We start from the raw sequence: 13,258 nt of genomic DNA, 5'->3' as shown, positions 1-13,258 counted from the left end.
TCTGATGTCCCCCGTATGAATATAAGCAGGCTGTATAACCAACTTAAATTCACGCATGATAAGTACCAGTTAGTAACTAGAATTAACAGAAGCCCTATCCCAACCAGAAGTCAATACCTTCTCAACCAGAAGTCAATGTAAAAAAATTACATCGGCAAGGAAGGCAAAGTGAGGTGGGGGAGGAGGAGATGCACAGATAAGTTATTTTAACCAGGTCAATACTTCAATACAATACTGAGACAGTAGTGCACAGAATAACTAGTTATTTATCTCACTGCTGTTAATGTGGGTCCTTGCTGTGCGCAGATTGGCTGCAACATTTGCCTATGTAACAGTAACTACACTTCAAAGGGTGTCAATTGACTCTGAAGCATCCTGGGGACCTACCAATTCACTTTCTGAAAGAAATTTAAACATAATATTCGATTTAGAGTAGAACTCAGTGCAAGCGTCTCACATTCATCAGTTAATTCCCAATTGGTTAGGCCCAGTTTGAAATTTACATGATTTACAAGTTACTAAAGGGTGCCCAGTAGCAAAGCACTGGGCTCAAACACTATGAAAAATGAAACAAAATTTTAACAGCACGTTTCTGGAAATGTAGAAGTTTTTTTTTCAAATTAGCATCTGCTCCTTTGTGGAATTGAACCATTTCAATGACTTCAGGCCTCAGGCAATACTTCCGTGCAATGAGCTTCTGGAAGAACACACTCCTACAAGTGCTTCTTCCTCCAAATGTTCCTCACATAGTAAGCACCCTAACATCAACAGTTCATATACCAGTAACTCTCAAAAGTGACAAATACAGGCACAATTCTACTTCTTAACACAGTGAAGCAACAATTCTCAAAATATTTGCTATGTTCAGTTGATCTACAGTCAGGAACAAAAGCCTGTTTTATTGGAGATTTACTGTTACAAGAATGTGTGATAGTGTGCTCTGATTATGCAACACATTGGCAGTGATAAAACTAATACAAACCTCATTTGTCTGACTAAAATCAACATTTAACTGCCCGGAAAGTATTGTTGGCCACACATAAACAATTTAGAGATTTAAAGTAATTAATGAAAGGAATAGAGGGGAGTTGAGGAGAAGTGTTTTCACCCAGAGGGTGGGTGGGGGTGGGGGCGAGAATCCACTGCTTGAAAGGGTGATTAGAGGCAGAAACCCTCATCACATTGAAAAAAATACTGGGGTATGCTCTTGAGGTGTTGTAACCTACAGGGCTAAAAGGACCAACAGCTGGAAAGTGTGATTCAGCAGGATAACTATTTTTTTTTGGCCAAATGGCCTTCTGAGTCATAAATCTTTGTAAATTTTCTAATTACCCTGCCATCAAAATGTCTTCAACAGCATTACTCCAAATAAAATCAAGCAACATAAGACAAAAAGCACTTATTGTCCAAGTTGACAGGAACTTCATGTTTCTGTGCAAATATAAACTAGCTCACCAAACAACTTCAAAAAAGTGAAATAGGGTACCCCCTCCTTTAACAGTTAACAAAAAAAACAGCTTTAGTAAGCCTGTAACAAGTCACTGTATATGTTTGTAACTTAACCTGTAAAATACACAGCACTCCTCCACCGATATTGCAGGGGGGAAAGCACAACACCTGAATGGGAAAAACAACAGTTGAAGGCAAAATGCAAGGGTGCATCCTTGCAAAAACTTTAATTATGCAATGCCAGGAGCAGTACCAGGCATACCTAAAAATGAGGTGCCAACCTGATGAAGCTACAACACAGGACTACTTGTGTGCCAAACATGAAAGCAGCATGCGGCAGGCAGAGCTAAGCAATTCCACAACCAATGGATCAGATCTAAGCTCTGCAATCCTGACACATCCAGTTGTGAATGGTGGTGGACAAATAAACAACTCACTGGAGGAGGCAGGTCCACAAACATCCCCATCCTCAACGATGGGAGAGCCCAGCACACCAGTGCAAAAGATAATCTTATTACAGCCTTGGTCCAAACATGGACAAAAGAGCTGAACTCCCAAGGTGAGGTGAGAGCGACTGCCCCTGACATTAAGGCAGTATTTGCAACAATCTTCAGCCAGAAGTGTGGAGTGGATGATTCATCTCAGCCTCCTCCAGAGGTCCCCAGCATCACAGATGCCAGTCTTCGGCCAGTTTCACTCCACGTGATGTCAAGAGACAGCTGAGGGCACTGGATACTGGCTACGGGCCCTGACAACATATCCAGAAGTAGCACCGAAAACCTGTGCCCCAGAACTAGCTGTGCCCTTAGCCAAGCTGTTCCAGTGCCGTGACAACATGGGCATCTACCTGACAATGTGGAAAACTGCCCAGATATATCCTGTCCACAAAAAGCAGGACAAATCCAACCCTGCCAATTACTGCCCTATCAGTCTATGCTCCATCATCAGTAAAGTAATGGAAGGGGTCATCAACAGTGCTTTTAAGCAGCACTTGCTTAGCAATAACCTGCTCACTGACGCTCAGTTTGGGTTCCACCAGGGCCACTCAGCTCCTGACCTTATTACAGCCTTGGTTCAAACATGGACAAAAGAGCTGAACTCCCAAGGGGAGGTGAGAGTGACTGCCCTTGACATCTAGGCAGCATTTGACCGAGTGTGGCATCAAGTAGCCTGAGCAAAACTGGAGTCATGCCTAGCGCAGAGGGAGATGGTTGTGTTTATTAGAGTTCAGTCATCTCAGCTCCAGGACATCACTGCAAGAGTTCCTCAGGGTAGTGTCCTCGGCCCAACCTTCTTCAGCTGCTTCATCAATGACCTTCCTTCCATCATAAGGTCAGAAGTGGGGATGTTCACTGATGATTGCACAATGTTCAGCACCATTCGTGACTCTTCAAGTACTGAAGCAGTCCATGTCCAAATGCAGCAAGATCTGGACAATATTCAGACTTCGGTTGACATGTGGCAAGTAACATTTATGCCACGCAAGTGCCAGGCAATGACCATCTCCAACAAGAGAGAATCTAACCATCACCCCTTGACGTTCAATGGCATTACCATCACTGAATCCCTCACAAACAACATCCTGCGGGTTACCATTGACCAGAAACTGAACTGGACTAGCCACATAAATACTGTGGCTAGAAGAGCAGGTCAGAGGCTAGGAATCGTGCGATGAGAAACTCACCTCCTGATTCCCCAAAGCCTGTCCACTATTTACAAGGCACAAGTCAGGAATGTGATGGAATATTCCCCACTTGCCTGGATGAATGCAGCTCCAACAACACAAGAAGCTTTGTCCAGGATAAAGCTCGACTGGCACCACATCAACAAATATTCACTCCCCCCACCACCGAAGCACAGTAGCAGCAGTGCGTACCATGTACAAGATGCACTGCAGGAATTCACCAAGGCTCCTTAGCCAGCAGCTTCCAAACCCACGACCACTACCATATAGAAGGTCAAGGGCAGCAGATAGATGGGAACACCACCATCTGGAAGATCCCCTCCAAGTCACTCACCATCCTGACTTGGAAATATATCGCCGCTCCTTCACTGTCGCTGGGTCAAAATCCCTTCCTAACAGCACTGTGGGTGTACCTACACCACATGAACTGTAGCGGTTCAAGAAGGCAGCTCACCACCACCTTCTCAAGAGCAACTAGGGATGGACTATGAATGCTGGCCTAGCCAGCAAAGCCCACATCCCCTGAATGAATCAAAAAAAAAGTCATGATAAACTCACTGGAAGACTATTTGATATTCCATCCTCATGGCCCCAATAGGTGTAGCAGTCTGTTAAATTTCTTCAACTTGAGCTGGTGAGCGCAGTAAATTTGCATGTGGAAAATCCATTTGCATTTTTCCATAGCAGACATATTGTCTGTCTGTCCGGAAACCAAAAACAGAAGTCACCTGACTTCCCAGGAACCATTTTGAGAAACCACAGTGTCCATTATTCCATGTTTCCTCCTTTTCCAAAAAATGTCCGCTGCCCAATTATCTTTACAAGCATGATGTGACCATCATGCAAAGTGAAGCAAAGGACTAAGCAGTACTTTGTAAACTATTTTCCAATGTGACCCATTTTAACTCACCACTTTCCCAAAACAACCAGGAATTTTGGCCTTGCCAATGATGTCCAGATCCCATGAAAGAATATAATAGAAAAATTCTTGAAAATTAACATGACCCCAACAAAAACAAAAGAGGAATAAAGCAGCATAGTAACATTCAGCATATAATTCAAGTTCCTGTGTTATAGATCAACATGTAATAATACATTATATAAATATGAAAGTCTGTGTTTTAAAGTGCTCTGTAAAAAATTTTATATACTCATGTCGGTTTCAGTTACATCAAAGAATGAAATCCAGGTTAGATTAGCTATACCAAGAAGTGTGACCAGTGACTTAAGTAACATCTGAAAGTCCAAAAGCTCAAAAAACATCTAGTACGGCCACAAGTGTGGAGGGTTGTACTCTTTGGATGCAAAAGTTGGACTCTGAAGAAAGAGGACAAGAGGAGGTTAACAGTTTTTGAAATGTGAGTATGGAGGAGGATTATCAGAATCAACTGGATGGACAGAAACATAAATGAGTGGGTTAGAAGTACAATAGAAGTTCAGGAGTCAAAAGGGTTGCTAAGTACAGTTAGAGAAAGATAACCAAGTGCGAACATTGGAAACAAAGGCCTGAGAGCCTTGTACTGGCAACAATCAAAGGGGAAATTAAGGGTAAAAACTGAAGTAGAAGAAGAACAGTCGCTGGATAACATTGGGATGTGGACTGAGAGAAGCTTGAAGAAAGCCAGAGAAGAAGCAAGCTGATGCTAAAGGCCCCACTAAGGCTATGATGACGAGCATAGGTTTCAGCCAAGTTCTTCATTTTTCCTGGTGACAGAAGACTCAGTGAAGCCCTTCTTCCACCCAGCTTTCAACATTGTAATTAGCCCTTCATCCGTCCCACCCACCTCTCCCTAACTCTCTCCACCACCCCCTCCCTCCGCACCATTCACTCACTCAGCAGTCCCTCTCCACACCTGCTGTGCCCTGCCACATCCTCCCTCACCCAGGCCGAGCAGACGGACTCTGCTGCTCTCCATCCACCCTTCACTGGGGCTACCAGCTGCTGGACCCTGCCAAGACTCAGGCTGCAGCACTGCGTTACTCTCTTCTTCCCTGCTACCCCCAACACGAACGCCCAGATATGCCAAACCCAAACAAGACTCAGGCTCCGCTGCTCGCTTTTAAAAAGATATTTGAATTGAAATCAGGTCAGATAGATGTTTTCTCCTCCAGCACCTCTCTCATCATCCTTATGGCCGAATGGGCTGATGGCAACATATGCACAGGTGCACAGTGCACTTGCGTTAACACCCAAGATACAAGGGCAACAACAAGAAGAGACTTGCTAGCGGTCTCCCAATCACTGCCTGAAAAATACAGGACAAACGGCGCTCCAGTGAATCTGCTTGCTCCCTCAATACAGCCTAGGAGATGATTATAGGTAGCACTCAACACTGCTGTACAAAGCTTCACAGACCAGGAGGTCTGTTCTGGCTCTTCACTGAGCCGATCTCAGTCCGGGCAGAATGTAAAATTACGGGACAATTGCGTAAAATAAAGGACGATTGGTCACACTGCACTGCTTCTTTCTTAGCTTCCTTCCTGTTGGTACTGCTTCCAAATCAAGGGGTGCCAGGTCATATGGACCATTATTTCTTATTATCCAAGAAAATTACAATTGACCCATTTACAATGATGCTAACTCATATAAGTCTCCTTCAAACGTTCTTCAAAATGATTATAGATTCCAGACCTTTTAAAGAAATTACAAATTTTCCTTGCTATACTGTTTCCAAATCAAAAGTCATCACAAGGTTACTTAATCGACCATGATGCACAAGATAACTTTTATTCTAAGTTAACCTCTTGACAAATTTTCTATCAAACTGATAAGAAATTAAACACTAGCCAATCATACCTGGTCAACGCATTAGCATCTTCTTTTCAATCATTTTTCCACACTGCTATTCTTAAATGGTAACATTATCTTCGACTACAAATCAGAGATTACAGATCAATTCACACCGAGATACATCCATACCAAAACTATAAAGTGGAATTTGGATTTGGACTTTTCTCAAAAGAAGTCAGATGCCAACATAATCTTGAATCTGCTTGGTCCCTCAATACAGCCTAGGAGGTGATTGTGGGTAGCAGTCAACACTGCTGTACAAAGCTTCACAGACCAGGAGGTCTGTTCTGGCTCTTCACTGAGCCGATCTCAGTCCGGGCAGCAAATGGCATCCTATAGTTAATCTCAGTGCTCTTGGCTATGTAGAGTTTTTAAAAAAAAGGCTTGAGTTCCTCCTCTTGTTCAGCATCCAGTGACTCCTGCTGTACAGAGGGTACACATGTACATCAGGTAACAGCATTTGCATCAGGTTCAGTGGACTCCATTGTCAAGCAGCAGCTTACCAACAATTAGGGTCAGTTTTTAAAAAAATAACTTTTGGCAGCAGTCTACATCTTGCTCTTCTGAAGGCACTGACTCTTGCACCAGCAGTCCTTTCATATGAACGCCAGCTAGCTATTCAACTATAAAGATTGCAATCCTGTTTCTACTTTCTCACCAGCATCACCAGATGGTAATCAGAAATGGGAGCCCCAACTGAATTCAATTCTGCCTGCCCCAGAGCTGAAGCCAATTGTTCAGTGGCTGAGATCAGCGCAGACTGAGAATGAATTCTAACCTGCATAACTGAAAACTGCAACAGGCTCTGCATTTATTCATTAGGTCCCAGGAAAAATCATAGCAAGAAGAGTTTTAGAAACAGACAGTGGAAAAGGTCTATAGAATCTCTCTACAATTTACTGCAAAATTATCTAGCAATACTGCTAGATAGTAATCTAGTAATACAAGTGTTCAATACATTAACCGCAACTTTGCTACCAAGACACTGGAACATTCCTCCAATAAACGAGTCACTTGCAAATTTCTAACTTTGCATAAATAAATTAATTAGTGAGCTTTAGGAACAAATAATTTATTCAGTATCAAAATGCTGGTGTATCAGTCACATAAATCTTGGATTCAAATATAACTATTCATCATTTCCAACTATATCACTTTCACTGATTGATGCGTATTTTATTTTTTCTTCCAGTTCTCCCATCCCTCAAATATATCAACTCCCTCATTATGGTGCAATTCTTCAGAACCTTCTCAGTAGCTCACTCCATTGCATTTTGACAGTTGATGACCTGAGGCAATTCAACTATGGATGTATCAAAACCGAGGCCAATCTGGACAGGGGCAAAAGTTCCTATATTGCGTTCAGGAGAATTTTCTACAGCAGTATGTCCAATCCAACAAGAAAAGACGCACTGTTGGACCTGGTTCTTGGAAATGAGGTGGGCCAAGATCAAGTGTCAGTGGGGGAACATTTAGGAGACAGTGATCTTTGTATTGTATGTTTTAGGATGATGATAGAAAAGGACAATAGGCAATCCAGAGTAAAAATAATTACCTGGACAAGAGCCGACTTCGATGGGGCAAGGACAGAGCTGAGCCAGAAAGACTGGAAGACTTTGCCAAAAGATTGGCAAACAAAACTGTAGCTGACCAATGGGCTATCTTCAAAAAAATAATTGGTTTGGGCACAGTCAAGGTATATTCCATCGAAAGGGAAAGGTAGAGCAAACAAGTCCAGAGCTCCCTGGATGAAAAAGGAGACAGGAATTAAGATAAAGAAGAAAAAGTGTGCTTATGACAGGTGTCAGGTAGAAAATACAATTGAGAACCAAGAGGAATACAGAAGGCTTAGAGGGGAAGTGAAAAAGCGTATTAGAGAAGCAAAGAGAGATTATGAAAAAAGACTGGCAGCCAACATAAAGGGGAATCCCAAAGTCTTCTGTAGGCATATAAATAGTAAAAGGGTAGTAAAAGGAGGAGTAGGGCCAATTAAGGACCTAAAATGAAATTTACACATGGAAGAAGGGGCCATGGTTGAGGTGTTAAATGAATACTTGGCATCCGTCTTTACCAAGGAGGTAGACGCTACCCAGTCCATGGTGACAGACAAGGAAACTCTGTCACTAGAAGGGTTCAAAATTGATAAGGAGGAAGTGTTGAATAGACTATCGGTAGTTAAAGCTGACAAGGCACCGGGAGCGGATGAGCTGCACCCAAGGGCATTGAAGGAAGTGAGAGTAGAAATTGCAGAGGCACTGACCACGATCTTTCAATCTTCCCTAGACTCAGGGATGGTGCCAGAGGACCGGAGAATTGCAAACATTACGTCCTTGTTCAAAAAAGGTTGCAATGATAAGTCCAGCAATCACAGACCAGTCAGTTTAACTTTAGTGGTGGACAAGATTCTAGAAACAATTATTCAGGATGGAAAAATATGTGTTGATAAGGAAGAGCCAGCATGGATTTCTAAAGGGGAAAGCGTGTTTAACTAACTTGCTGGAGTTTTTTGAAGTGGTAACAGAAAAGGTCAATGAGGGTAATGTCATTGATGTGGTATACATGGACTTTGAAAAGGTATTTGCTACAGTAGCACACAACAGATTTGTGGGAAAAGTTATTGCTCATGGAATAAAAGGGACAGTAGCAACGTGGATACAAAACTGGCTGAAAAATAGGAAGCAGAGAGTAATGGTCAATGGATGTTTTTCAGGCTGGAGGAAGGTTTGTGGTTGAGTTCCCCAGGGGGTCAGTATTGGGGTTGCTTTTCCTGATATATATTAGTGATCTAGATCTTGGTGTGCAGGGAACAATTTCAAAGTTTGCGGATGATACGAAACTTGGGAGAGTTGTGAACTGCGAGGGGCACTGTGTGGAACTTTAAGAGGACATAGACAAGTTGGTGGAGTGGGCAGATAGGTGGCAGATGAAGTTCAATGTGGAGAAGTGTGAAGTGATGCATTTTGGTAGAAAGAACATGGACAGACAATATAAAATAAGGGGTGGAATTTTGAAGGGGGTGCCAGCGCCGAAAAATTTGGATGTATATGTGCATAGATCATTGAAGGTGGCAGGACAGGTGGAGAGTGCAGTTAGGAAAGCATATAGTATCCAGGGCTTTATTAATTTATATAAGACCCTCATTAGACCTCAGCTGGAATATTGTGTACAGTTCTGGGCTTCATATTTATAGGAAGGATGTGTACACATTGGAGAGAGTGCAGAACAGGTTTACAAAAATAGTGCCAGGGATGAGAAACTTCAGCTATGAGAATAATTTGGAGAAGTTGGGGCTGTTTTCCTTGGAGAGGAGAAGGCTGAGGGGATAGAAGTTTTCAAAATCATGAGGGGGCTGGACAGAGTAGATAGGGAGAAGCTGTCTCCGCTTGTAAAAGGATCAAGAACGAGAAGGCACAGATTTAAAGTGATTTGCAAAAGAAGCAAATGTGATGTGAGAAAAAACTTTTTCACACAATGAGTGGTTCAGGTCTGGAAAGCACTGCCTGCAAGTGTGGTGGAGGCAGGTTCAATTGAAGCATTTAAGAGAGCATTAAATGATTATTTGAATAGAAACAATATGCAGGGCTACGGGCAAAAGGCAGGGCAATGGCACTAGCTCATATGACTGAATGGCCTCCTTCTGTGCCATTAAAATTCTGTGATTCTGTTTCCCTCGATTGTCTGCAAGCTTCCAGCTTCCAGGAGAGGTTGTCAAGAATAAGTGCGCAGATTGAATTCCCCTTGATTAACATGAGCTTTTACCATCAATTGCAGCAAGTCTATCATTGCCCATGATACTAGCTAACTCAGGACAAACCAGAAGAATCGAAACTCAGATCTTCCCACTTCACTTTTTTTTAAGCTTCAGGGTATTGACCCCACACCCCGCACTCTGCAGAACCTTGTATTATTCAGCATTGTAACATACACTGTGAATAAGTAACAAAACTTTGTGCACCATTTCCTGTACAATAAAGCAAAGGCTAATAACAGATTTAATGATTTAGAAGGGTGCTGACCATTGAATTTCCAATATAGGGATCAAAGAAATCATTTTTTTAATGTAATCTTGGGGCTCCGAAGACATATTACAAGGCATTCAGGGTTCGATCTTGCATTCAGGAGATCAGCCAAACTGCAAAGAGTGCTAGGTTGCAATTCATTCCAGGGCATTCATTGTCCTGCAGTTTATAGATGCAATTTTTTCTGATGCAACTGGGGATTTATATTAAAAATCCAACATAAAAGATTCACACATATAAAACAGAGCATGTTCTTACTTGTAAATTACACTCAACAGGAAATTACGCAACCAATTCGTCTTTTGGTCTATACATTCCCATTTTATGATTTATCATTTTGTAAGCAACACAGACCTTTGGACTGAAACGCAGCACTCAAATTAATGATCACTTACCGACTAAAAAGTACAACCTAAATCTCCTAGTGAGTGACACAAGTAATAATGAGACCCTATGTTAACATAACATTTATAGCTCTGACAACAACCAGCTGAAAATAAAAACCAGCTAAATTTAAAAAGAGGAAGATGTAATAAAAACATCTGTTTTTAAGCTTAAGATTTAAAAATCTCCACCCAAAGGGAGCAACTGTGACTGACAACTTAAAACTCATACCCTTAGTTAGCACTTCAGTCACAATTGTTTACCTTTGAACATTTTTAAACCCCTACTGTCACTACACACCTGTAGTCAATATTTACATTACTAAGAGGTTAAAGCTAATTAAGTTAAATCTAATTTGGAACCTATTTTTCAATGTTCCCTAGTGTGCTTTTTCCTTTCACTTTGAAAAAGTAAATTCACTTGGGAGAAGATGGTTATAATATATTATAAAAACTGGTGACTTAACTTACAAAATGGAACACAAGCTGATTGATTCTGAACACATCTTTTTGAAAAAAGACTACATCCCAAATCAGGTATCAAAACATACTCAAGACTATTTCACCAGCTGGTTCAGCATAGATCAGAAGGCCATTCAACCCTTCAAGCTTATTCACAGAATCACACAGTGCAGAAGAGGCCCTTCAGCCCATCGAGTCTGCACCGATACGTGAGAAACACCTGGCCTACCTACTTATTCCACCATTCAACTAGCTGATCAGTACTTCAGCATCAGTTTGTTCATCTGCTGAGTTACTGAACCACATAGATTAGGAAAGTGACAGGTGTAGACTCTACTTTGCACTTTTAGCTCTCAGCCCAAGTCCTGCAATTAGTCTCAATGCCCTTGGGCAGAGTAAAATCAGTCAGGTATGCTGCTGATGGTTATTGTCTTGTGATCACTACTGCAAATGCAGTACTACGACCATTGGCTGAGGTGAGGATAGGATGCAGTTGTGAATGTCCACCCTACAACACTCAAGGGCTCACCAATGATCAACAGTAACACTTGGGTGACCAAGGCACCAAGCACACTTAAAGCCATTACCTAGCATAATCAATCATTTCAGGAGCGGATAGGAGGGAAAAAACATTGTCAATGCAGAGCTGGCTGTGGTGTCAATAGCCAATGTGTGCTTTAGGGGTTAAAACGTATGGGATGAGTGTTAGACCTACAATCAGGGTGCCAGGATTAGGCTGCCCAGGTTAGGGTCAGGGAACTAGACTAGATTCAGGGTGCCAGGGTCAGGGTGCCCAGGCTAGAGACCAGAGAGATCAGGGTACCCAAGCTTGGGTCTGGGTGCCCAGGTTAAGGGCCAGAAGGTCAGAGTGCCCTGGTGAAAGGTCAAAGTGCCCAGGGTCAGGAAGCTTAAGCTAAAGGTCAGATTGCCAAGGTCAGGCTAGGGGTCAGTGTCAGATTCAGGATGCCCAAGCTAGGATCAGAAACCGGTATTAACCATACGGGTGCAAAAAGCACGTACACACACCAACTTTGAATGGAGATCTCTTTAAGAGGAGTAACTGCATAAAGTCAGTGGCAGGGCGGGGATGAGTGATGGAAATTGGCGTGCTCCCGTTACCGCCAGCCCTTTGCCCAGCCCGAGCTTCCTTGACCCTGTTTTTAAAACACTCCCCTAGCGGGGCCCGAGCAAACACCTTACCTCGATCACCAAACCGCCAACAACCTTAGGGCAAACTACAATTCCTTTCGTTTTCCAAAAAAAAAACAATAGAAGGCACAGCCAACAATATCAGAATAATTTAAAAAACAAACACCAATTAAAATAAATAAAATTCAGTGACAGGAACGTCCCTCACATTCGGTACCGCCGGCAACCTCACCTGCTACTGCGCAACCCAGTTCGCGTTTTTCCGGCGGGGAGGTGTGGGCGTTCGAACACGCCCCCCTCCGCCTTTACAACACTGTGATTGGTTGGAGAAAACTACACATCTGCAGCACGTTGCCTGATCATTGGTTGGTTGTGTGCCCGTCAATTGTGTCGAACTCTCATGCCTCCTGCGTTTGATTGAGGCCCAGGCGGATGTCCGTGCTTACGGACGCGCATGTGCAACGAGCTCCCTTGGTTCTCAGATGAACAATGAGGACAGGTGAGGAAGGGAGGTGAAGGTTGGTGGGTGTAGGAGTGTGTAGGAGTGTGTGTAAGTTTCATTCTTCAGCTAGAACGAAGACTGAGGTCTTCATCCAATCCTTGTATTATTATATCAATCAACTTTTTGCTTTCAATTGTTTGTGGCATCTGGTTAAAGACTTTTTTTGGCCTTTCCAGAGGTGGAGTTTGAAGTATCAAGGATTGGTATGGATAGGTTGTTATGCATCTAATGTTGGAGGAAAGCTTTTAGAAATGATAATCGTGGACAAATGTGGATTAATTAATGAAGGGCAAATTGTGTTTAATTAACTTGTTTGAGCTTTTTGATGAGTTAATGCAGTTGCTGTAGGGTACATGGACTTCCAAAAGGTAGCAAACAGTAATGGTGAGTGGTTGTTTTTCAGACTGGAGGAAGGTATATAGTGGGGTTCGTCAGAGGTTGGTCTTAGGACTACTGCTCTTCTTGATATATATTAATGACCAAGACTTGGTCAATTTCAAAATTTGTGCATGACACAAAACTCAGAAATATTGTGAACTGTGTGGAGGATAGTAATAAACTTCAAAAGATCATAGACTGGGCAGACAAGTAGCAGATGAAATTTAATGTAGGGAAGTCCATAGTGATTCATTTTGGTAGAAAGAATGAAAAGAGAATGTAAAATAGAGTACATTTCTAAAGGGGCAGAGGGACCTTAAAAAGCCCAGGATCCCATTTACTTTATTAACTGCTTTCTCAACCTGCCATATCTCCTTCAATGATTTGTGCACATATACCCCAAGGTTCAGCTGGCAGTGACGAAGTAAACTTGGAACAAAA

At 42.4% G+C, this 13,258-nt stretch overlaps 1 protein-coding gene across 6 annotated transcripts in view; it reads right to left on the bottom strand.

Moving 5' to 3' along the window:
- numb (NUMB endocytic adaptor protein) overlaps positions 1–12,259 on the bottom strand; it is a 255,961-nt gene extending 243,702 nt beyond the window's left edge. For 4 of the 6 annotated variants that reach the window (XM_078562881.1, XM_078562880.1, XM_078562889.1 and 1 more), the window contains exon 1: positions 11,989–12,188. The gene's annotated coding sequence lies outside the window, so the exon portion shown is untranslated. Of the gene's footprint in view, positions 1–11,988 lie in introns of all 6 variants that reach the window. The other 2 variants (XM_078562884.1, XM_078562885.1) reach the window with 2 other exon arrangements.
- Between the last annotated feature and the right edge of the window lie 999 nt (positions 12,260–13,258).

This window comes from Cetorhinus maximus, chromosome 18 (assembly GCF_964194155.1).
Source record: "Cetorhinus maximus chromosome 18, sCetMax3.hap1.1, whole genome shotgun sequence".
NCBI classification, from domain to species: Eukaryota; Metazoa; Chordata; class Chondrichthyes; order Lamniformes; family Cetorhinidae; genus Cetorhinus; species Cetorhinus maximus.
Note: the sequence above shows the minus strand (reverse complement) of the source record. Positions and strands in the feature narration are given on the sequence as shown.